We start from the raw sequence: 24,445 nt of genomic DNA, 5'->3' as shown, positions 1-24,445 counted from the left end.
TGCATACAATTTCATCATCACACAAAGATTATCAGCCTCCTAAATTAGGTGTTAGAAACATTCATAGCTATAAATGCAAGCAAAAACAAACCAATTCACTATTTCCAAAATAATTTCCTGGTTTTTCTTTTCATGTATCTTAGATTATGGGCAGCAGTAAGTCCCTGGACTTGGAGGTATTGTGGGATATTATGCCCTTTACAGAGTGATATTCTTTAACCATTTTGATAAATGTTCATGTATATGATCAGGACAATATTGTTAGAAGAATGCACAAACACAAAATGAGACTTGTCACGGGTAGAAAAAAGAAGGGAAAACAACACGAGTACCAATTCTGGAGAGTTTTCCAGGCTGTGTGGCCGTGGTCTGGTGGAACTTGTACGTTTCTTCTGCATCTGTGGCTGGCATCTTCAGAGGTGTATCACAGAGGGAAGTCTGTTACACACTGTGTCCAGTGAGAAAGGAATGTTTTAGTGGGATATATATTGTCATGTCCTCCCAGGTGAGGAACCAATCAGTAAGTGTTTGGGTGGAACTTGCTATGTAAAGGTGTGGTTGATAGTATATTATTGCAGGAAGGCAGGTGGGGTTGAATCTGGCCATGAAAGCCTTCGACAAAACATGAGTACCATTTTTGCCATAGGTCAATAAACATATGTGATTTTAAGAAAAGGTCCCAACACAGGTTCTAATGTTATCATCATCATAATCTTTATGTATGATAGAACTATTAGTTTAGGGATATTAAGCACTCATATGTCTCAGCTGGAAAAATAAAATCAAACATCATAGGATGCTGCATTATCCTGAGACAGAGCATTAGTTCATCTATTGAGAGCCACCATGGTATAGTGGTTAAGAGCAGTGCACTCTAATCTGAAGAACTGAGTTTCATTTCTCTCTCCTTGACATGTTACATGAACGGTGGACTTTAATCTGGAGAAACTGGTTTGATTCTCCACTCCTACACATGAACCCTGCTGGGTGGCCTTGGGCTAGTCACAGTTCTTCGGAACTCTCTCAGCCCCACCTGTCTCATGAGGTGTCTGTTGTGGGGAGAGGAAGGGAAGGAGTTTGTAAGCTGCTTTGAGATTTCTTACAATTGAGAAAAGAGAAAACCAAACTCTCTTCTTTTTCTCTTCTCCTTCTACTTCAGCTCGATCTGTTGGATTTAAATATCCCCGGATGTATCATTAGAAGAAGTGAAGATTGGGACTGTCACAATTACAAATCAATTGTCACAATTGTAAATCATTTGTTTATGACTCAAGTATTGACCTTTCATATGCCAAGGTGTAGTGTTTGTTATAGGATCTGGCAGGCAGCAGTTTTTTTCCCTAGCACTGAAGCCTAATTAGAAAATGCCACCATCCTTCTGGAAGTGGTCATATTCTGTTCCCTGGGTGGCTGTCCTGTCTTGTTTGTCTTTATCCAGTAGTAATTTTAGATTCTGTATTTCATAGTCTTATGTTCCTGTTTTAACATGTGCATTAATATGTGTAATGTGCATTTTGTCAGTTTGTTTAAATGTGAAGCATATGAAGACCTAGAGATTGCCACTTCCCATCTCAACATACAAAATCAAATTAAATACTGCTAACTGAAATGGAATTTACTTCATTATTAGAGGGGCTTATGATTATTGGCTTAAATAAATGACCCTTACCTTTGTCCTATAGCACTCCATATATGTGGAAGTAATAAATACTTCCAAATACTATCAAAAACTTAAAGTACAAAATGCTAGGGAAAAGTGGTCTTGGTGTTGGTCTAAAACTGATGAAGCACAGGTTCAAATCACTACTCTATCACAAACCTCACTGGATAACCTTGAGCTATCCTTCTCTCATAGCTTAACTTCCCTCTCAGAGGAGTAAGACAACAACAAAAATTGGAAGGGAAGAACAATTCATGCTGCCCTGAGTTCCTCCACGAAGGATGGAATTTTTAAAAAAAATGGAAGCAGAGGCACTTTTCAGAGGCTGCTGGTACAAGGAGTAGGGAGAGGGAAAGGTTAAGACAGAGGAGCAGATAAAGGTAGATTGGCTGTTGGGTAAGACAGGGATAAGGTTGCCAACTCCAGTTTATGAAATTCATGGAGATTTGGGGGGGTGGAAACTGGGGATAGGGTTTGCAGAAAGGAGGGATCTCAAAGAAGTATAATATCATAGCCTCCACGCACCAGAACAGCAATTTCCTCCAGAAAAACTAGGGTTGCCAGCCTCTGGGTGGGGGCTACCGCTCACCCAGAATTATAATTGTTCTCCAGATGACAGAGATCATTTACTCTGGAGAAAATTACTGCTTTGGAGAGTAGACTCTATGCCATTGTACCCTGCTGAGATCCATCCCTTCCCTAAATCCTGCTCTTCCCAGGCTTCCCCCTCCCTTAAACTCCAGGAATTTCCCAACCTGATGCCGGCAAACTTAGCAATGTGAAGTAAAAGTTGCAGATTGAAGCAAGGCATTTAGTGACATAAATTAATATTTTTAAAAACAAAATTTCATGTCTTCTAGTATTGTTTAGTGTACACATAGATTTATGCCCTGTTGAGTAAGCTGAGAATTTATGTTATGATTACCTGCAACCACTGCTTTCTATATAGCAATTTTTTTGGTGACCATCTGAAAAAAAACTGCTAACTTGACCAGAAGACTCATTATCATGGACATGATGAATTTCTTTATACTTAAGAGCCCTTGGGTGCAACTTGTGAAATCTTACAGGTCCAAAGTTAAAAAGAAAAAAGACAAAAAGGGAAACGTAGTCCTCTGAGTAATCACCAGGGATGTAACATTTTTTCCTTTTGGGAGTTGGTAATCCTGACATTAATTAGCCATGTTTTGAGATGTTATCAAATTTAATCCCAATGGGAATTTCAAAGCAAATTTAAAGATACCTACTTGGGGAAAACATTTCAAAAGAAACTAAAAGTATTACAAGAAAACACTCAGCCAACAAGTATTTTACACATTCAGAGACTCATGTTCTCTATCATGAATTCCAGAGAGAAAGGCCAGGATAAGAATGAGAGATGGTTTTTAAAGAGTCATAACGTACTGACTGTGTATTTGGAGAAATTAGATCTCTGGTCCTGAAAATTTGTTACCTAATTCTCATTTCCTTTTAGGATTACCAGATCCCCTTGGCCACCAGTGGGGGATGGGAGGTAGGGCTGCCAGATTCAGGTTGGGAAACTACTGGAGATTTGGGGGCGGAGCCTAGGGGGAACAGGGACCTTTCGGGTTTAATGCCATAGCGCTCACCCTTTAAAATAGCTATTTTCTCCAGGGGAACTGACCTCTGTAGTCCAGAAATAAGCTGTAATTCTAGGGATTTTCAGGTCCCACTAGTAGGCTGACATTCCATGCATTACATCTTCAATGTATTTATATATAGAATCATATTTCCTTTCATACTCACTTTTCTAATTGTCTTTGCATAAAATTGTAGATTTCATCTATATTCTTATAGAAGAATATAGAAGTTCTTTTTGTGAACAATATTTTGAAGTACAAGAAGAAGGAGAAGAAGGAGAAGAAGGAGGAGGAGGAGGAGGAGGAGGAGGAGGAGTTTGGATTATATCCCCCCTTTTCTCTTCTGTAAGGAGACTCAAAGGGTCTCATAAAACTCCTTTCCCTTCCTCTCGGGGCAAGCGTTAAGTACACAAAAGTTCTATGTTAAATCTGTAGCAAGGATACAAGGGAAATAACTTGACTTGGCCTGGCTATGGCTTATGGACCTTTCTCTTTAGTTCCATGTTGCACTTTGACCCCCAACACAGCAATGTCGAGGAGAAACTGTGTCACAGCACTAAATAGGGCTGCTCCCCCACCCAGTTGCCAGTGGGGGATAGGGGTTAAGGTTGTCTAATCTGGATTAGGAAATCCATGGAAACTTGGAGGTAGAGCCAGGAGAGCACAGGGACATCAGTGGGGTAAAATGCATTAGAGTCCACCCTCCAAAATATCCATTTTCTCCAGGGAAACTAACCTTTGTTAAATATTTTGTCGAAGGCTTTCATGGACGGATTCAACTGGTTGTAGTGGGTTTTCCGGCCTGTGTGGCCGTCTGGTGGATCTTGTTCCTAACGTTTCACCTGCATCTGTGACTGGCATCTTCAGAGGTGTATTCCAGAGGGAAGGAAATGTTTGGGGTATATATTGTTCATGTCCCAGGGTGGGAAACCAATCAATAAGTGTTTGGATAGAACTTGTTATGCAAAGATTGGTTGATAACTTTGTATTGCGGGTGGGGCTTATCAGTCCAGTGTGTGATTCACCTTTTCATGCCCTGCAGCTGCAGTAGTATTGGTGAATGCAGATCCTGTGTTTGAGTGGAGTCCATTGTTCATGAACTTAATATGCTCTTGGGGTTTGCTTTTAGTGTTTCTGGACCACCTTAACAGCATCCTTTGTTATTTGGAGATGAATTGTAATTCTGGCAGATCCGCAGGTCCCACCTGGAGCCTGACATCTTTAGGACCAACAGTTACATGAGTCTAGTAATGTACGCTAAAAGGCACAAGCTCACATTTGTGCTAGACTTTTGGCATACTTACCAAAAGGACTGACCAATCCAACATTCTGATAGAAGATATATTTGATGTATGTGATATGTTAGATGTTTAGATGGATAATTGTTTCATTTTCATATTCATTATCATAATCAAATTCATCATGCTAATTAGCATATCAGGCAACAAGTGCTCTCCAGCAATTCCGGTCTTGGGCATATGTTTCAGTCCCTTCCCATGCAATATTCAGTGCCTTCAGATCTTGCTTGATTATCCTCCTCCAGGTGTTTTATGGGCATCCTCACTGTCATTTGGCATCAGAAGGTATCCACCTCATTGCCATCCTAGGGATCCGAATGTGATATGAATCCACAATAATGAACAGTAAGTGCAAAAATGTTATTAAGATGATCAGAGATTCTCTGGATAGTTGTATACTCTACAATATTATTAAATTAATGGATGCATTGATCATTCTGAAATTATATTTATTTCTTACATTTATTTTATCTATTCTACAACACAAGGTGGGATACATAGATATCCAAACATTCTTACATCCAGGCATTAACCAGACCCAAATCTGCTTTATTTCACCAAGGTCTGGAGAATTTCTGGACACAACTACCAGGGTACTGAAGAGCTATTGTCTGGCACCACTTGCAGTGGAAACCTGGGGGATATGTCCCCAGACAAGGCCTGTAGGTACTCAATTAGAATGTTATGGAATATGACAGCCACAGATGATGAAAGGTCTTACAAAATCAACAGGGTCCAGTGGAAGATCATCCATCAGAAAAATTTGTATGACATTGATCTGCAAATCAGGCTGATCAAGAAACTGTTTGGGTGAGTGCTGAGGAGGGAGGGGGTATTTCTTTTCCTGCTAGTTGTACTGCAATAATGAGGGTCAGAGCCACAGAAAGCAAGATTGTTTCCACTGAGAGAAGTCTGGTTTCTAAAAAATATAAAACAAAGGAGAAAGATTTAGCATTGTAAGCATGGCCACGGTCATAATATGAATTTTCCTACATTCCAGTCATGAGATTTAACAAAAAAAAAAACAGTTTAGGGGATATCATGATGGGGAAAAAAACAAAATGTCGTGATTGCATTGGGAATACATTAGCTGGAACGCTGTCTCAGCAGCTGGCCCACAGGCTTTTGAAAGAAGAGTTATTCCAAGAACTATATAAATAAACAGAGGCCTTGGGAATTTTTATTCGTCCAAAAAACCCTCTTTGTCAAGCCAACCATTACCCAAAGTTTCTCTGTATGTGTGCCTTATATGTAGGGTACTTGACACAGAGGAAATGATGACTACTTCTGCATGCCAAGTTCCTTATGAAAAGATTTGGCAAGACCTGTTCTAAGGTGGAACTGATTTTCCAGAGGTCTAAATACTCAGTAATTACTTCGCTAATTATAATTAGGCCTGTTGGTGTGCTGCTCCTACTGTCCGCTAAAAGAATATTACTCATGCTGAAGCAACTAGACCTCTGCTTGTAATACGTACCCATGGGAGGCTGGGGGACACTGTGTTGGAATAAACCCAGCTTTGATTCCCAGTGGACTATGGTCAGCTGCTTCTGTTGCTTTTTTGACAAATAACAAAGGGGAAAGTGGAGTGACAAGGAAAGTGAGCAAATGGAAGAGCAGAACAGTCTTTTGGTGAGGAAGGCTGTACAATATTCCATTCCTTTTTTTGGTTATTCATGGCCTCATGAATTATACATAGGCTCAACAGGATATCCTTAGATATAATTGCCTAAGGATTGGAACATGTGGGGACAATGCACTACCCAACAATGGGCGTGCTGGACTCATGGAGTGAGTCCTGCGTACCCATTGGTTAGAAGTGGGTCCTCGACTCACATTCCAAGCAGTCCCCTCTCATCTTCTCCAGACCCAGGAGCAAACTGGGCAGGGCCCAGAATAAGTCCCATTTCTCCCACCTGCTCTCTCTCCCCGCCAAAAAAATGATGAAGCCAGACCCTGCCAGCCATTGTCAGCAAACTACCGGTGCCGCACATGGCCCAGGAGAAGCCTCCCCCCATTCTCCAGCCCTTCGTCTCTCACTCCCCCAACATCAAAGCTGGGCCCTGTGGGACATTGGCAGCAAACTACCAATGCTTCACAGGACCCAGGAGAAGCCACCTCACCTTCCAACACCCACTCTCTCTCACTCCCCCAACAATGAAGGTGGGCCCTGTGGGACATCAGCGGTAAGCCACCAATGCCAGGTAGGGCCCACTCCCCTGCTTACTGTCTCCCAATTCCATAATGACAAATCGGGGCCTCATGACCAGCAGGCACACTTACCTGCCAAGACAGAAGTCAGGAGCTCCAGCAATGTGGACCTGGCAGTGGCTGCTACCAGCAGCCCATCAAAACACAGCAGCAATAGTGGGGAGGCAGCCTCAGGGCAGAACAGGGTAGAAGAATACCACCAGGAGCCAGGAAGGCAAGCAGCAGTGAGAGCAGGGTTTGAAGATGGCAGGTGGTCCGGGTGCATGGTAGGCCCATTGCTCTTCCTCCCCAACAGAGGTAAAGGATAGCTGGGCCAAATCAGTTCAAGGTCAGCCAGTGATCCAGAGACAGACAGACAGGTGGTAGAAGCTTGACCCACTTGAACTCAGAGGCCCTCAAGAGGTTTGTTATTTGGGGGGGGTCGGGGGTGAGCGAGCAAGCGAGCGGGCCATCAGGGGAGGAGGGGTGGATAAACCAACAGAAAACCCCATTACAGTCCCCATCCCACTTTTCTAGAACCTGTTGCATTTCCCCCCCACAATGGGCTTTTCTGCTAGTAGTGATATAGCATGAGTCAATGCTGGTTACAAATACAATCCATCCTCTGCCTTCTTTCCTTCCACCCTCCCTGCCCCCCCAAAGCAGCCTTGCAGGTCCGGGCATTCCCTTTCTTTCTCTCCATGCAGGGCTGGGACATTCCCTTCCTTCCTTCCTTCCTTCCTTCCTTCCTTCCTTCCTTCCTTCCTTCCTTCCTTCCTTCCTTCCTTCCTTCCTTCCTTCCTTCCTTCCTTCCTTCCTTCCTTCCTCTCCCCCCAGCATCAGGGCACCTTTCTCTCCCTCCCTCCCTTCCCCCCAGCATCAGGGTGCCCCAAGGCAGCCTTGCAGTCTGGGGCATTCCCTTCCTTTCTCTCCATGCAGGGCTGGGACATTCTCTTCCTTTCCCTCCCAAGCCCCTTTCCATCCCCCCTTATATAGGCATGGGTCAGCTCTTTATGATGTAGCTGCAGGAGATGGCAGTGTATATCTACAGCAAACATTTGAAATATCTCTGTTTCTTCCTGTTGTTCTGAACTGGAAATTAATTTAGAAGAAGAAGATTTTGGATTTATACCCACCCCCTTCTCTCCTGTAAGGAGAGTCAAGGTGGCTTACAAGCTCCTTTCCCCACAACAGACACCTTGTGAGGTAGATGTGGCTGACAGAGTTCTAAAGAAGAACCACGGAGTTCTAAAGAAGAACCACTGAGCATGGGATGTGTGATCGTTGTGTTCAGACATGTGTCTAGGGGTATGAGGTGTGATGTACATGTGATTTTGGGGTGATCAAGTGGAAAAAGCATTAGGATCCATGTTTTTCAAGAAGGTTTTTGCGCCACTGTGGCACCACAAAGTGGGATGTGTGATTGTTGGGTTCAGACATGTGACTAATGGCTGGAGTTGTGATGAGCTGGTGATTTTGGGATGACTAATCCCTCAGACTTTTGATATGGTAGTTTCATTTCCATAGTCATTTTAATGTTCAAGTAAGTACATTCAGGTCTGGGGAGGGTTAAATATTTTAAGTCAAATGTTTCCTTTCACAACCTTGCAGGCAGAAAATTGCTCATTTAAAAACTCCTGACCAGGCTTCTTAAACAGTTAATCTTGGTCAGTTCTATCTGGTTTGCACATGTTTCCTGTTTTTCTTCTAAATTCTATACTGTTCAGGGACTTGGGGAATGAGACTGCAGGATTTTCCTGAAAGGAAGGGCTGCTTCGTCATTACTGCCTTGGGACTGTGTTAAATTTTAGCATGTGTACTGCAGGCACCAAACTGTATTTCCAAGTGCAGTAATCAGCCTTGCTTGTAAAAAATGTATAGCTTAAAGGAAACCAATAATCAGAATGCTTCTTTTAGACGTGTTGGCATTATCGACCCCAGATCCTTTTACCATAGTAACTGCAGGCAGCCAAAGGGGAAAAAAAGTATTCAAGTAAAAGAATGACTTGAAGAATGTAACCAATTAAGGTTCAGTTGTAAATTCACAGCAGGAATGAAGACTCTGAAGACAACGCTAAAAGAATGAAAAGCCAAGCCATCATGGGGCACCATGCTGTTTGATTCTAATCAACACAGCCACTACTGTACAGTGAATAAGTGCTTCAGATGTTAGTGCTGCCTGTGGGGGGAAAAGTCAAATCCAGGTCTTGTGTTCTTATCATGTTTGGACAAAAAAGAAGCAAGAAACCCAGATTTTGTAGTTAGCAAAGAAAAAGATTGATGAAGAATTGTATATTTTATTGGATGTTGTAATATAAAGTATTGGATGTTGTAATATAAAGTATTCTAATAATGTACAGTCATATTATAAAAGTGTGTGTGTGGAGAAGAAGAGAGATCGTGACTGACTATGAATTCGTTATGGTACTGCCATTTTTTTTCTTAATTCCATCCAGCCAGATGAGCCAAAGCCTTCTCAACTCAGGCTGTGGAGTAAAGAAAGGATCACCAATACCACCACATAACAACAGGAAGTGGATGTGATGCTCTTACCATAAGGCATCAGAAAGAAGGCTGCAGCACCATGCAGGCGTGTGTCAACTGAAGGGATAATAGAACCAGTGTGGTTGTGGTTGATGATGTCAGTTGCCAGTGTCATGTTCTGCAACCCGTTCTGCAGCTGCACACATGCTCAGTGATGCAGTTAAGACTGTTTCCCTTCACGAAAGGCACCATATACTCCTATTCCTTCAGCAGTGCTCAGTGATGGGAGTGAGGATCTTCCCTGTGTTTTACCATATGAGGTGCCATTTGAGGTCTTCTATACAGTAAGATGAGACGTAACCTCCTTCATTATTTTTCAGCTGCTCCTCACATATGTGGGAGATGGTGGAAAGAATGAGCTTCAGGTTAGGCAGTTCTGATCTGTATTTATGAATGGCAGCTTGCATAACTGCTGTCCAAAGGAAAAGTGTAGATCTGCATGTGTCAATAAGTGGACTGAAGTAGGAGCCTTGACCCTAATGTGCTTCTTGTTCATGGCACCAAAATTGGGAAGCTTGATAGAAGAACTGAAACTACCCAGTTCTTTAGCAGAGAAAATGCAGCAGTTATATAAAAAGGAGTTTTAATAAAGTTCTAAATATAAAAAGTCAGGCTACAAAAATATATTTACAAAAAGAGGAAGACAAAATAGCCATGTGCTAAAAAGCACTGGCATGCAAGCAAGCTTACACAATAAGCAAACAAGGAAAAAATACAGCAACACAGTACAGCATACAATAATGCAGCATGAGGAGGAAAGCAAAAAGTAGAGAGGGAAGAAGGAGGAGGAGGAGGAGGAGTTTGGATTTATCCCCTCACCTTTCTCTCCTGTAGGAGACTCAAGGGGCTTACAATCTCCTTTCCCTTCCCCCTTCACAACAAACACCCTGCGTGGTGGGTGGGGCTGAGAGAGCTCTGAAAAGCTGTGACTATCCCAAAGTCACCCAGCTGGTGTGTGTTGGAGTGCACAGGTTAATCTGAATTCCTCAGAAAAGCCTCCACAGCTCAAACGACAGAGCGGGGAATCAAACCCGGTTCTCCAGATTAGAATGCACCTGCTCTTAACCGCTACACCACTGCTACTCTGAGTAGTTTTAGAGTATCACCACCACTACCCTGAAGCTCTGTTGTATGTATCCACATTTCAAACTTCTACACAAAGTGCTACTCCTAATAATCCCAGAATGTGGTAGGTTTAGACTGACCATGGTCTGAAACTATCTAAGAATTAAAGATCAAAACCAGCACTTTAGATTGGGCCTGGAAACTGCCTAAAAGCCAAGATAACTGAATTAAGATGTCAGCCATCAGTCAGCCACCAGATTGGATCCAACCAGCTTTGCTCATGGTAACAAAATGAAGAAGGAATCCCCTCTGGTAAGGTGAATGGAAAGGAGTCCCCATTCTTAGATTTTTGTTGTGTTACCTCTTATAGGTAAGAGCCCATGTACATATTAAATTAAGTAGTAGAATTTGAACTATACCACTTTGGACTGCAGATGTGGGATGTGCTTTGTGCCATAAAACAATCCCAGGTCCAGCATGTAATAAATTATCACATGAGGGAGAAAGGTCAAGCATAGTCATCGTGTCAAGTACTAATTTACTTCATATATGACTTTTTCAGCATTATAACACACCCTTTCAGTCTGACAGTGCATGCTTAAATTCTACCATTGCATTGTCTCCTCTTTTAAGGCCGAATTGAATAAAGTACCTTGAGCTTGTTTGGAGGGTCTAGCACGGTAGCACAGCTACTGACAGAAGAACAGTGCACTCCTGTCTCAGCGGGTCATCCTATTCCACCAAGCATGCAGCTTTGGGAAGAGTGCAGGTGAAGCAGTGAGGGAGGTAGGGGATACCCACTTAGCCAGCCAGATCAGTCAAATCAATCCTGGCGATCAACGGGGTGACAGATGTTGCAGCCAGATGGCCCTCACATCCAGATGAATAAAGTAGTGGTGAATATCACAGCATCCAATGACACTTGTGGCCAGCTGTTATTTAAATTTGGCTGCTTCACAATCGAAGCAACTATGTATGCTTAGGAAGCATGGTAGCTTGACACAGAAGCACGCTAGGGATTTCTGGGGTGTTTCCTAAGCACATGTACCTGCTTCGCTAAGGTAGCAGCGCAGCCCCTTTTACACTGATCATCCACAAAGATGGAGAGGAAAATTATTTTACCTCTCTAGCATCCTTTTCTCATGGGCCTAAGCTTGCTAGTGCATAAGTATGTTTTGAGTGTTTCTAGGAGCACCTTCTTTCAATTACATCTCATTCATAAGCTGGTTCTTGATATGTGGACCTATCTACACTCATCTATGCTACCATAACCTCCAGACTGAACTACTGTAACATAATCTATGTGGAGCTTCCTTTGCTTCAAAGGCTCTAACTGGTACAGATCATGGGTCAAGAAGTCAGCGTCTCAGAAAATATAACTTCAGTGTTGTGCCAACTGTACTGTCTGCTTACTTGCTTTCAGGTTGAATTCAAAGTACCAATTATTACATTTAAAGCTCTTTGTAGCCTAGGGACCTCACAGTTAATGAGCCACATCTTTTAGGATGCCAGAGGGGTGAACACCAGGTAATTGATCACTCTAGGAATTATAAAAACACGATAGTTTTACTGGCTGTGACGTCAATGCCCTGGTATGACACTGACCCATGGTCAGATATATCTGTCCCCCTGGTGCTTAAAGTTGGCAGGAAACAGAGGTGTAGCTGGCAAAAATGGAGCCCAGGATGGACTCCACGTTTTCCTCCCCCCACCCATGGGCCCTTATGCCATGCCTTTGTACCATGCCCCCCACGCCCTACTTACCTCCTGGGCCTTCCCTCCACCTGGGCCCAGCAGCAGCCCAGCCATACTCCTGGGCCAGGGGAAAGCCCCTCCCTGCTTCCCTCCCCAACCCAGTGACTGGCTGAGAGCTGCTAGGGTTGGGGCTGCAGCCCAGCCAAACTCTTGAGCTGGGAGAAAGCCCCACCCTCCCTCCATCCCTGGCCCAGGGACTGCCTGGAGAGCTGCTGAGGGCGGGGCTAGGGAAAAGCTGGGCTGGGGGAAAGCCTCTTCCTCCCTACCTCCCTCCGCACTTTTTTTTAGCCAAAGTCTCTCTCAGCTTTAAAAAAGTGCCGAGACTGGAGGCTGGAGCTCCCCTCCCTCTCAGAGAGGAAGGGGTGCTCCAGCTGCCAGCCTGCAGCCTCAGTGCTTTTCTTTTTTTTAAGTTAAGGTCTCTCTCAGCTTAAAAAAACCCACCAAAGTTGGAGGCTGGAGCACCACTCCCTCTCTGAGAGGGAAGGGCACTCCAGCCTTGTCTCAGAGTGGAAAGCGACGCAGCCATAGCTGGAGTGCTCCAGCCGCGGCCACACTGCTTCCTGCTCCCAGGCTCAGTGGTGTATTAATGTGGGGGAGGGGTCATTATGCACCCCCACATGACTAATTGGCATGCGCCCGGGGCACATGTCCATGTGGCAGCCATGCCACTGGCAGGAAATTCTGGTAACCCTAGTGGGATCTGGCAATCCTTGCACTTTCCAATATGTTCCAATGAGCCATTCATGCTCTTCAGACAGCCTCTTCCTTAAGGTACTCTCCCTTAAGAACATCTGCCCAGCCAACAGTGAGATCATGGGTCTCTTCTTTATTGAACCCAGTTCTTGAGAATGAACAGTCAGAGTAAGTGAGGAGGGCCATATCCATGCGGCAATTTCCGAAGGTGTGAAAGTAAATGGGGGGGGGGGACTTTTCCAGCAGATGTCTATGAGTTTGAGTTTGCAGATTTTATGTGTTTTAACTCTTGGTTGGTTTTTTTTTTCAAGTCGGAAAGTGTTTAAATTTATAACTTTCTGTTTAAAATTTACTAAGTTGCAAGTTATCCAGCTTTCTTGCAAGATTGATTTTTTCTTAACAGTTGAAATTGAAAGGAAGAAGAGCCACTCTGACAAGAGTTCCAATTGTGTGATCATATCTGAGGATATGAATATATATATAAGTGAGATATAGTTAAGATTATCCCACTGGTAATGCCTTCTCAGATGTCCACATAGTGATCTAATGATCTTGAAGAGCATCTTCATATATACAGCTTTTGTGCACATTATTTTCTTTATTTACAAAATGTATATCCCCCCTTTCTGCTCTCAACAGGTACAGCTCTCTGCCATCCTTTAAGTGACAACCCTTCTAATATTTAAAGAGAGCAATTATGTTCCCCTCCTCAACCTCCTCTTCTCCAGATGAAACATTCTCAGGTTCCTCAGCCTTTCTTTGTAGGACTTGGTCTCCAAAAAGTTAGCAACCTGTTGAATATAATTACAGGAAATGCAGAGTTTGCACAAATAAAGAAGCAGAGTCAGTTGCTTTAAGGTTAAGTTTACTAACTATAAAAGGGAAGAGTAACTGAGGTAAAAAAGCAACAAATTACTTTCTAACTAGCTAACAACTTGAGCTACCAACTTCTAGCTATCACATGGTGTGGAACTATGATCAGAGCATGATCAGGACTAACAAACAAAGAAGGCAGATTCACCTATATCACCTTTGTTGTACATGTGGTCCAGCATCCAAGCCATGCTGGATATCACTGACCAATTGATTGGTCACTTACCTTTGACCTCATTAACTAATTAGCATGCATAACATTAACTCCTTCATTACTAGATTGTTGACTGGCACTTGTCAAATACCAACACAACCCTATATTAAATTAAGGAAGTTGGGTTTTTGTTGTTGTTGCTCCACTATATCATAAGAAAAGTGTTCAGTATGTATGCAGAAGGTTCTGGATTCAAACCCTGACATCTCAGGTAATAGGAAATTCTTCTGCTTGACTGATACTGCCAATCAGAATAGAAATGAGGTAGATACAGGGCCAGATCTACAGTTTTTAAAGGGGGTTGTGCTGGACTGCAGAGGGAAAAATGTAATTTTTAAAAGTGTAGGTATGTCAGTGCCAGTTTGTTCACATTCAGAGAGAGGCATAAAGGCCTAGGAAGAGGGAAGCCACCTGATTGCTTGTGATAACCCTGCACTCTGAAGTACCTTGATGTCACAGAGAGGGAGGAGGTTATCTCCCTATGTAGAACGATCTTAAGGGCTTTTGGGACTGAATTTCTGGGAGTTAAGATGCACTGCAGAATGAGCCACCTCTGCTGGGCAGTTAAGCTTCCCCCACCTCCTAGCAGCAGCCTAATCAGGTGAAGGGGATGCACACACTGCAGAATGAGGCATGTCTTCTATGCAATTGAGCCTACCCACTTCCTAGCAGCAAACTAATTGGGTGAAAGGAATGCACACTGTAGAATGAATAATCTCTTCCAGGCAATTAAGTCTCTCCATCTCCGACTCCCACCCTTTCTCTGCCTGCTGCCCAGGGCACTTGCCACCTTTGTCTTCCCCCTAGATCCAGCCCTGGCTAGATAGACCAATGGTTCAGAATGAGCGTGCTTCATCTGTACAAAGTATTTTGTAGGCCTTTACGCCCCAAAGGCAGCACTTTGCCCTATAAACAGGTTTAAAGAGCACAAGAAAAACAGCCTGATTTCCCCTTGGCATGAGGTAGCAAGTAGAAAAACATCTGCTGGGATTCCTCTCCCTCCTCCCTTTCAAATGCTTAATGTTCCAAAAAGCAGACAGGCAAACAAAGGTATGACAAATTCTCCCATAATGCCTTTAATGGAAATCAGATAAGAAGAACTAAATATTTCGGTTAAAGAAGCAACTAAGTCTGAAAGATTTGTGCCTGGTTATTTGTTCATTATTTAATATGTGGTCCCAGCAGTGAGTGCACTGTGTCCTAATGACTTCCTCCCCCCCCCCCCACCCAGCAGTAATTAATTCCCATGCAAAATCAGATAGTGGGTGTATGGATGAAGGCTTTCTACATACCTCACCTGTGATGTTATGCATATGGCAAAAAGTTTAGTAATGCATAAATGGCTTATCATTGTTGTCCATCCATGGCCCTCATTACAGGTATTCTAACATAAGCAAGCATTTGGAAATGATTTTAAAGAGGCTTGAAACAATAGAAAGGGTTAGTGTCTGAAGCTTATTTTGTGTGTACAGAATATTGAGACTGTAGAATTCTGAGGTGGCTCAGCTTTAGAAAGCAGGCGCTATTTGTGAAAACTTGCCCACATTTTTAAAAAACCCTCTATTTACATATAGCACATTCAGGACAAAGGTTCTAGTTCACTTCTGACCCATATGTGCCAATGTTCCACTTGATGAGACTTTCTCATGGAGAAGATCAGTGTTACCCAAAATGGTGGGATGCAACGACCCTTTTTGGTTGGGGAAGTTAGCTGTGGAGCATAAGGTCACTTAGCGTGGCTTAAGGAGCATTGGGTGACTTGATCAATATATATTGCCTGTGTATATGGGTTTCAGCTCCCTGTAAGAAACCAGAAGAGAAAATAAATTTCTTTTTCTAGGATTTTATTGAGAAAATAAAAAATGGAATAAAATAAAATCTCACTCACACTCACTCAATTAATGGGGTAAAAACACACACATACCAGGTTTCCTAGGATGTAATTTAGAGGTGAAAGACATGGAGATATATAGAGAGAAGTGATGGGGCATCAAAGATTATATTTACCAGTTTTGTAGTAGAGGTCCAGGAAACAGAGACCTAATGGCCAGCACTAGGCTTTGGATGATGGAACAATATTATCGAGCACCATTGTGGTGTGTGATAACATTGAACACCTAACTGGGGTCTGGGGCATGCTTTTATAGAGAAAAAACATGTCTTGGGGCAAGGGAAATCTTTGAACAAAGGATTTTGCCTGCTGTTCCAGGTGAGGTAATGGTCTTGAGTGTCAGACCCATTATCTTGATGGGTTTTGCCAAGTGTTGGACAATAAACAGGTAATGACCCTTAATGGGTGTTGCAACATAGGGCGATTCCGCACACGAGTAAAATAGGTTTGACCCAGTTCCCTGAGAAGGGTACTAACCTAGGTCGAAGCCATTGTTGTTCCCCACTGCAACCAGCTTGATCCCAGCTCAGAGGGCGGAATCATCCTGTGCCTCTTTGCCGCTCCATTTTGATTGGCTACTATTCTACGGCCATGTTCCGTCTATCCCCACACATGTTATTAAAAAACTGCCATAGGTATGGAGGGATGAAGGTGGCGTTTTTTGATTGGCTGCTTACATTGGCAAGCAGAAATTGTGCGCCGTTTGTGATTGGCTGAATGGGGAACTCCTGGCACCAGAGATTCTGCACTTTACTGGAATCGAGCTGAGTTCGAGCGTGGTTCCCTGAAAAAGTAGTAGTTCCCAACTGGAGTCAGAAATTTGACCATTACACGGGGCGAAGCTGGTACAAAACTACATCGATCCCAGTGGTTGTGCGGAGCACTTAGGTCGAATGCAGCTCGAACTTAGGTCGATAACGCAAGTGCGGAATCGACCATAGATGGTCACAAGGAGAATGAGTCAGAGAAAATATTAAGAAATATAGACAAAAGAGAATTGGTTTCGCCCAGATGTATTGTTGTTCATATTCAAATGCTGTTTCCTGCATATGTGCCAGGTATGAGGTTGACGGGGGGGGTGCGGGGGGGGGGTCCTTTAGGCCTTCTTGCCCACAAGATCAGACTCAGTCCCAAGATTGAGTTTCTGAATTCAAACAGACTCTTTTCAGGGCATTGTTCTGCCAGGTCTGACAGGGCAGCATTTCAGGAGAAAGACCATTCTCTCCCCTACCACAGGTCAGATTGACTACAATAGCACAAAGTGTTTCCTCACTGTCAATCTGAAGTAGTATAGTCCATTCTATCACTCATTAGAACTGTCATTCATTCCCACCTCATTTTGCTACAAGTGTAAAATTGGTTTTGTTTGTGCTTAGTCCACTCTTTCAGATGGTTTACTAGCACTTTTCCTGCTCATGCAGCATGGTTACATCGGGGCTCAGAAGTTTTTGGCTGGCAAAGTTAAAGGAAAAGCTAACAGTTGATACAGGTATCTTATCTGTGCAAACTGATATAAGGGAGTGATTAAGAGGAGAGAGGCAGGAAGTCCAGCGCATGTTATCAGACCTGAGCTTTATACGTGGTCTTTAAGCAACTTGATATTATCAGACATCACAAATATTAGGTCACAGATACTGAAAAAATCTGTATACTGCTGGTATTCAGTCAAATATTGTTGGTGAAAATGAACATCAAGGTCTTCTCTGTTCCTCCAGCTGTGGTAACACAAGCAAGGGCTTGGCACAAGGAATGAGACCAAATGTCATAAGCTTTCTAGTTGTACCTCAATATCCTTTATCAGTTACCAAGTTCAATTCAAGGTAATGGCTATCAGATACAAATCTCTTCATGACCCTGGACTCTCATGTTTTCAGGGCCACCTCTCCTGCCACAGCCTGAGCAAAGCCTTCTGAACATAGCACACTGCAGATCTATTGGACTTATAGCTGAGGTACATATATGACTACTGCTTTGTGGAACGACCTGGCTGAAGAAGTCAAGAAGATTTCTATACTCTTGTGATTCTGCAAACTGTGCAAAACAGATTTGTACAGAGGACATTTTAAACCTGGTTTTCAATTCAATTCAATTTTAATTTATACCCTGCCCTATCCCCAAAGGGCTCAGGGTGGCTAACAACATGATAAAACAGTACAATAGAATAGAATAACCAATAATAACAATAAGAATGCATTAAGAACTAGAAATAAGACCAAAATACTTAGATGGTGACTTAAACATAGCAACAACAGCACTAAAACAACACATCAGACATCAATATGAAATCTCTACCATAGCAATACAGCAAATCAATATGTTAACAATAATACAATAACACTAACTATATAACACATGAAAAAATCAATACATAGACAGTCAAAACATTTACAATACATTTAAACAATACATTTAAACATACAATAAATCAATCCATTTACACTATTCTGATAGGATGAACTATTAGCACTACATCTGATAGGACCATTAACACTACTCTAATAGGACTACATTACTACTAGGACTAAAACTTCCCACAATATATCCGTAGCTACCCCACTGTACTAACTAAGAATAGACACAGTACTACATAAGGGAACAAAATTAACCTACAAAGGGGGACAGTACTAAACTAATCATACAAACTAACAACTCTACTGACCCCAATCACAATCTCTAAGGCTGTTTCCGCACAGCCAGATTTGCGGGGCTGCATTGGCATGATTCATGGGGCTATTCGCATGAACGGCCTCAAGGGCTGTAGAGCTGCGCAGCCCCCCAAATGGCTTCTTACCTTCTCCTGGCTTCCGTTGCTCTGAAGACATGGCCAGAGCAACAGCTGCAGTGACAGAAGCGTGTCCCCTGGCCTCCTCAGAGAGATGGAAGTCAGGAGAAGGTAAGAAGTCATTTGGGAGTGGTGCAGGGAATACGCCGACTTCCACCCGCTGCCATTTGTTCAGCAATGGATGGAAACCAACGTATTCCAAAAACATATTTGCACCGCTTGGGGGGGGGGGGCAAGGACAGTGTCAGGGGCACCATTTTTTCCATCCCTAGGGCGCTGGTTTTTGGCCATGCGAAAACGGCCTAAAATAGTCTCACTAGCCCTATGTATGCCTGTTCTAAGAAAGACCCTATAGATTCCTATAAACACAGTGTAAGGCAGAAGGCACAAGTAAGGCAAAGGCAGTGGGAAAAGCAACAGTCTTGGCACTCTCACAGTCAGAATGATGGTCTCCCGCTCACAGAGTGACTCTCTCAGTGACACTCTTTCCTCTCCTTCCTCCTTCCTTTCACCCACACCTTGCCGCTGCTCTCTCGCCCTGCCCCTGACTCCTTTATTATGGCCCCATTTCCTGGTTCTGGGTTAGGGTTAGGGCCCCGGTTGCCGCCTTTCCTGCTTGCCCGGCTCCTCCCAGCTGGGTGGAGCCACCCAGCCCATGCTTGGCCTGGCCTGATGTGGTCAGGCCCCTTTGCAGCACCATTGGGCTGACAGGCAGGCCCACCATGGGCCCGCAGCCCAACTCCCAGCCTGTCATGGCCTGCCTGCTGTTATTGGCCCCCTCGCTTCCCTTCCCTTCGAGGCCCAGCCCCTGCTTCTGTTTGTCTGGGGCTGGGGGCTGCACGGCATTAGGCGAGTGCGCCCAGCCCCAGACACCTACCAATTGTCATACTATGGTTTGTTCCTAAAAGCATGTATGCTGTGATTCAACTATACAATGCAGGGAAGAGGGGGCAGACTGAAGCAAGCTGTATTTATTTTCCCTATATTGAAAACATCTTTGTGAAAATGGCCATTCATACCTCCTCATGGGGATTCCCAGAATATTGTGCAGCTCTGCAGACTGTGGAGGTCCTTTCTGCATTTCCCTCTCCCTTTATTAGCACTGGATATTTTAAGAGAAGGAAGGACTAACTGCTTATATGATGGTTTACAACACATTTCACACTAATTATTTTTGACAGATCTCCCATCATTTTAATAGGATTCCAAGATGGTAAAGAAAAACAGATTTTATTTTTTTTTCCTTACATTTTGGCCTGGCTGTCATTATGATAGAAGTCAGAAACAAATTTCTTAATGCTTTATGATTAACATTTCTAAAAGCTTTGTCTTTTGTGTATTTATGTGTAGCTACAAATCAAAGAATAAAAAGTTTAAAATGAGAACCAGGATAGTTTGAGGATCTACCTGCGTTTGGCCTACTGGGAGGATCAGAGAGCAAAAATAACAGCACCAGTTGTATGTCATAACTCCCAAAGAGAAAGAGTTTTGGCAGCAAGCATATTTAGGCATCCTGCCAGTATTCTGATTCAGTGTTTATGGGAACATCTTGAAATAGCTCCCAAATTAATGACTGTATCTTCCATCACTCCAGTATGATGTCTGAACATGAGGAGAAAGTAAACAATAGTTAATGATCTGGGATCTGCTGCCAGATACTATATTAGCTCTAGTTCTGATTTTCAGTTACCAGTCACAACTTATTCTGATCAAATGTTTATCTCTGGGAAAAATCACAAACGCATATAAACATGTGATGGAAAGCTGGACAAAAGATTGCTATCCTTCTGCAGCTTCTTCTACTAAGGATGTTTCATGTAGAATCAAATTACTTTTTGTGACTACTTGCACAGCATGCCCTTCAGAGTATTCCCTCCCTCTCTCTTTTTGACAAAAATGTTAAAGAAACAAGACGGAAAGAGAAGTCAGCATTTCCATTTTTTAATGTATGACTTACTATTGTTTGAAGCCAGCAGTTTTCACTCTGTTCAAGTGAGGCCTAATTTTCATGTTACTTTTAGACTTCTTCAAATTACTATGATGTAGTTCAAGCACATCATGGTTTGGTTTTTGTTTTGGTTTTTTACAATATTTAATGTTTGTTTGTCCTAATGTGGGAGAACCTGGTATTATGTTAGGAAAAATAAAATACTGAGTGCACAAGAGTTCATCCTGCTGTGATAGATACTTTATCTCAATATACCTTAGACTAGGGTTGCCAACTCCTGATTGGGAAATTCCTGGAGATTCAGCGGTAAAATCTGAGGATGGCTGCATTTGGAGAGGGAAGGGACCTCAACAGGTATATAATGCCACAGAGTCTGCCCACCAAAGTAAAACTATTTTCTCCAGGGAAACCAATCTGTTTAGCCTGGAGCTTGATAATAATTCTGGGATATTCCCAAGCCCTGTCTGAAGGATGGCAACCTTATTTTAGACCAGGGTACATTTCAGTGAAATATTCCTCTTAAAGCATGCATAATGAATGCACCTCATAATCATATTAATGCACCTAAGAAAGCTAATGTGAGAATTGATCTAAGGCTTTCTAAGTAGGAGTGGGCAGGGAAAGACTTGTTTTTCCTAAGTTTCCTAGATGTCAAATATAGAGTTCTAGCTAAAGATGGGAGAAACTGTCAGAAACAAAGGATCTGGAACATGAATTCCAGTTTGGAAAGCTCTAGGCCATGACATTATGAGCTCTGAGTTTCGTCTTGGCTTGTAATGGCTCAGTGCCAGCCTTCCATGATGTCAGTTTTCCTACTCCTCCTTTCTCACGTTTTTACAAACCTACCAAGTGGAAAGGAAGGGCAGAGGAAAGCCAGCCCAAGAAAAGACTGGTGAAAGCTAGGGTATCACCACAGGAGGCTTTTATAGGTTCTGTCTCCATGAAGACTTCTGAGCATGCTTTTCAATTTTTTTGTATGTTTTGTCTCGATTTTGCTGCATATTTGTGTTCCTATGTATTTGTGTTCTCTCCTCCTTTTCAATTAAAGTCACAGAAAGCATTATGGAAATAATGTTTAAAAAGAAGATATTTTATGCAAGCTGTTTTTTCAGCTTTTTTTCTCTCATATAAAATCTGTAATTCTCCCCATGTAGGGAACTGTATGTCAGAAGATGCCTTCATGCAGGAAATGGATTTCCCTGTGGGTGCTACCAATCAACCACACGGCAATGTTATCCAGTTTAACAGTAGAAGAATGTATTTTTAAGGGAATCTCCACCAGCTGCTAAGAGTGTAACAGCACACAAATGTCCTTAAAATAGCGATGGGGAAAATAACTCGGCTTGGCAATGCTTTGGGGAAATAGCTCACGTAGCAATGCGAGAGGTAGACTGGGAGGGGATTGTTTAGACTATTTATATGGGGAAATATAGCATGGAACGTTCCGCAGAAGAACACGAGTCCAAATTGAGTTTAAAATGTTTGTGTAAATTTGGTTTCAAACACACATGCAGGAAGATATGGAGGCACGTACAAACAAGCTCCTAGAGATATAAAAAGGCGAGAAACATAGGTTTGGATGATAGAGAGGGAATTGGAAAGGCAGCAGGGTGATACGTTACCTAATGGTCCCAATGCAGCAGACGAAGTAGAAGGCAGGGACTCTATGCCAGCACAGAAATCCCAGAGAAGGACGATATCGTGTCTCACACCAACTTAACCAAGGGAGGTTCAGGTTAGAAATGAGCAATGAGCTTAAGGTGAGCAGGGCTTTTATAGGGTGGATCGCTAGTTTGGCGGGAAAAGAGACCCTTTGCATTAGGTTTCGTTTCTTACAGCTGTGCTGGTTTGCAGGGGCTGAGCTAATCAGTAGCTCTATCTATTGTCCTAAACCCAGGGGTTGGTAGCCAATTGTTTCCTTGATTACATTAGCAACACCTTGAATAGGTGGTCGGAAGAGCGAGTCTCCGGCTATTGTAATTTAGCTGAGGCAGCGAGATTAAATCAGGGATGGGAGCACTTAGGAGCTTTTAGGAACAGCTGAAGGGAAGGAAGGGTGCAGCATCTCAATTCAAGGGATAGTTCACATTTACAACTCTATTGACTGTAGCTCTGGCTTGGGTGTGGACATCAAGGAGCAAATGAGTAGATTTATTTTCTACTGACTATTTGCTATTTCTTAGGCTTGCTGTTAGCCCATTTTATCCTATGCCACACCATATATATCTGTTAGCCTTAATAGAAATATATCTTATAAATATCCTGGCTTGGATGCGTGTTTTAAGATGTGGGGTGGAAGGGGTACATAACAGCAATTAGGTGGCAAACTGTTGTCCATGTGGGCACCTCCTTCCCATCTGAGTGATTCTGTGGCACCATTATCAAGTTTGCCCAGGACTTTAGAATTATTAAGACCATTCCATTAAACTCCCCAGCTGAATCAGACTTGACCCAGACTCCTTTCATATAGCCTGCTTAATACCTGCCTAATCCATGTGACTGTCATCAACCTATTCCACTACTGCCTCAACTACATCTTCCTTGTTGTTTCTTCTTCTCTTTAGGGCTGATAAAGATGATGCTTTTGAACAGCATGCATTTGAAAATATGCACAAAATTTAAAGAGCACTTTGAAGAAGGATGGAGGATAAAAACAAAAAAAAATGAAGGTTTTAATCTATACAAAGAATGGGAGTTAACTTTTTGGAGAAATGCAATTCAAGTTTTTTTGTGCAACTGACTCTTTTTATTTTATATGTATAGACTTTATTGCTAATCTATATCTATAAATGCGAAATACCACTGACTGACTCACTCACTGACTCATCAACAGAACTCAAAAACCACCTAACCTACAAAGTTGAAATTTGGCACACCTGTTTATTATGTGGTTTAGGTGATCACTAAGAAAGGGTTTTTTTAAATATTCAGTTTTACTTGAGTTATCACACATTTACTGTTGAACTCTGGCCATCTGCATTTCTGTTGAACTCTGGCCATCTGCGCGAGCATTCTAAAGGTGACAGTTAAAAACCTGCTTGCCAAGCTAAAGGATGCAGTATGGGGAGTAAAAATGATTCGGTTCACAGGAGATTTTAATGAAGGGTACTTTGACACTCTACTTCCATGTGTCGAATCAACAAGTTCTGATAATGCCCACCAAACAACAAGCACAATTGAGCCAATTGTGGCCCAACTGGATTTTCCCACCGACCTCCTCACCACATACGAACCTGTTCCTTCTGTTGAAACAGCTAAAGGGAGGAGAGGGATTAAACACAGAAAACGATTTACAGATTCGATTTTAAAAAGACAAGTAAGGGAAGCTGCTGCAAAATATGTGAAAAACAACCCAAAAGTTCACAGACAGGCTGTGATGAGGTATGCTGAATGTCACCCCAAAATTCATAGAGCCTGTGATGAAGTATGCTGAATGTCACCCCAAAGTTCATAGGGAGGCTGTGAAAAAATATTCCTCTAACAACCCTCATGTTAACCAGACCGTTACAGCCAAATACAATAAAAAAAATTACAAATCAAATTATCAGCTTGGACTAAAAAATATTTGTCTGGTTTTGAATATAGATCTCACATTGATTACTGTGGAGACAAGGTGATTGATCTCAGACTTTGATCACCCTGTGCTTGGTGTCATGCTCTGAAGTGGCGGGATTAACCCCCCGGAATGTGCTGCAGGGGCGGTAAGCAATCTAAACCCTCCTAAATTGTGCAATGGCAACAGACTTCAGTTGAAGGCTCTGTACAAACACGTTATCGAGGCCACAATTTTCACATGCGTCTATCAAGGAGAAACCATATTAATTCCCCGAATTCCTCTAATCCTATCAGACTACCACTTCCAATTTAAACGACTGCAATTTCCCGTAAAAGTGTGTTACGCTGTTACTATCAATAAGGCACAAGGGCAGAG

At 42.7% G+C, this 24,445-nt stretch overlaps 1 long non-coding RNA gene across 1 annotated transcript in view; it reads left to right on the top strand.

Moving 5' to 3' along the window:
- Positions 1-23,356, top strand: part of LOC125439215 — a 40,543-nt gene extending 17,187 nt beyond the window's left edge. The window contains exons 2-3 of the long non-coding RNA XR_007245500.1: positions 4,805-4,904; positions 23,079-23,356. This is a non-coding gene — a long non-coding RNA (uncharacterized LOC125439215). The remainder of the gene's footprint in view (positions 1-4,804; positions 4,905-23,078) is intronic.
- Positions 23,357-24,445: the final 1,089 nt, after the last annotated feature.

This window comes from Sphaerodactylus townsendi, linkage group LG01, assembly GCF_021028975.2.
Source record: "Sphaerodactylus townsendi isolate TG3544 linkage group LG01, MPM_Stown_v2.3, whole genome shotgun sequence".
Taxonomy (NCBI): Eukaryota; Metazoa; Chordata; class Lepidosauria; order Squamata; family Sphaerodactylidae; genus Sphaerodactylus; species Sphaerodactylus townsendi.
Note: the sequence above shows the minus strand (reverse complement) of the source record. Positions and strands in the feature narration are given on the sequence as shown.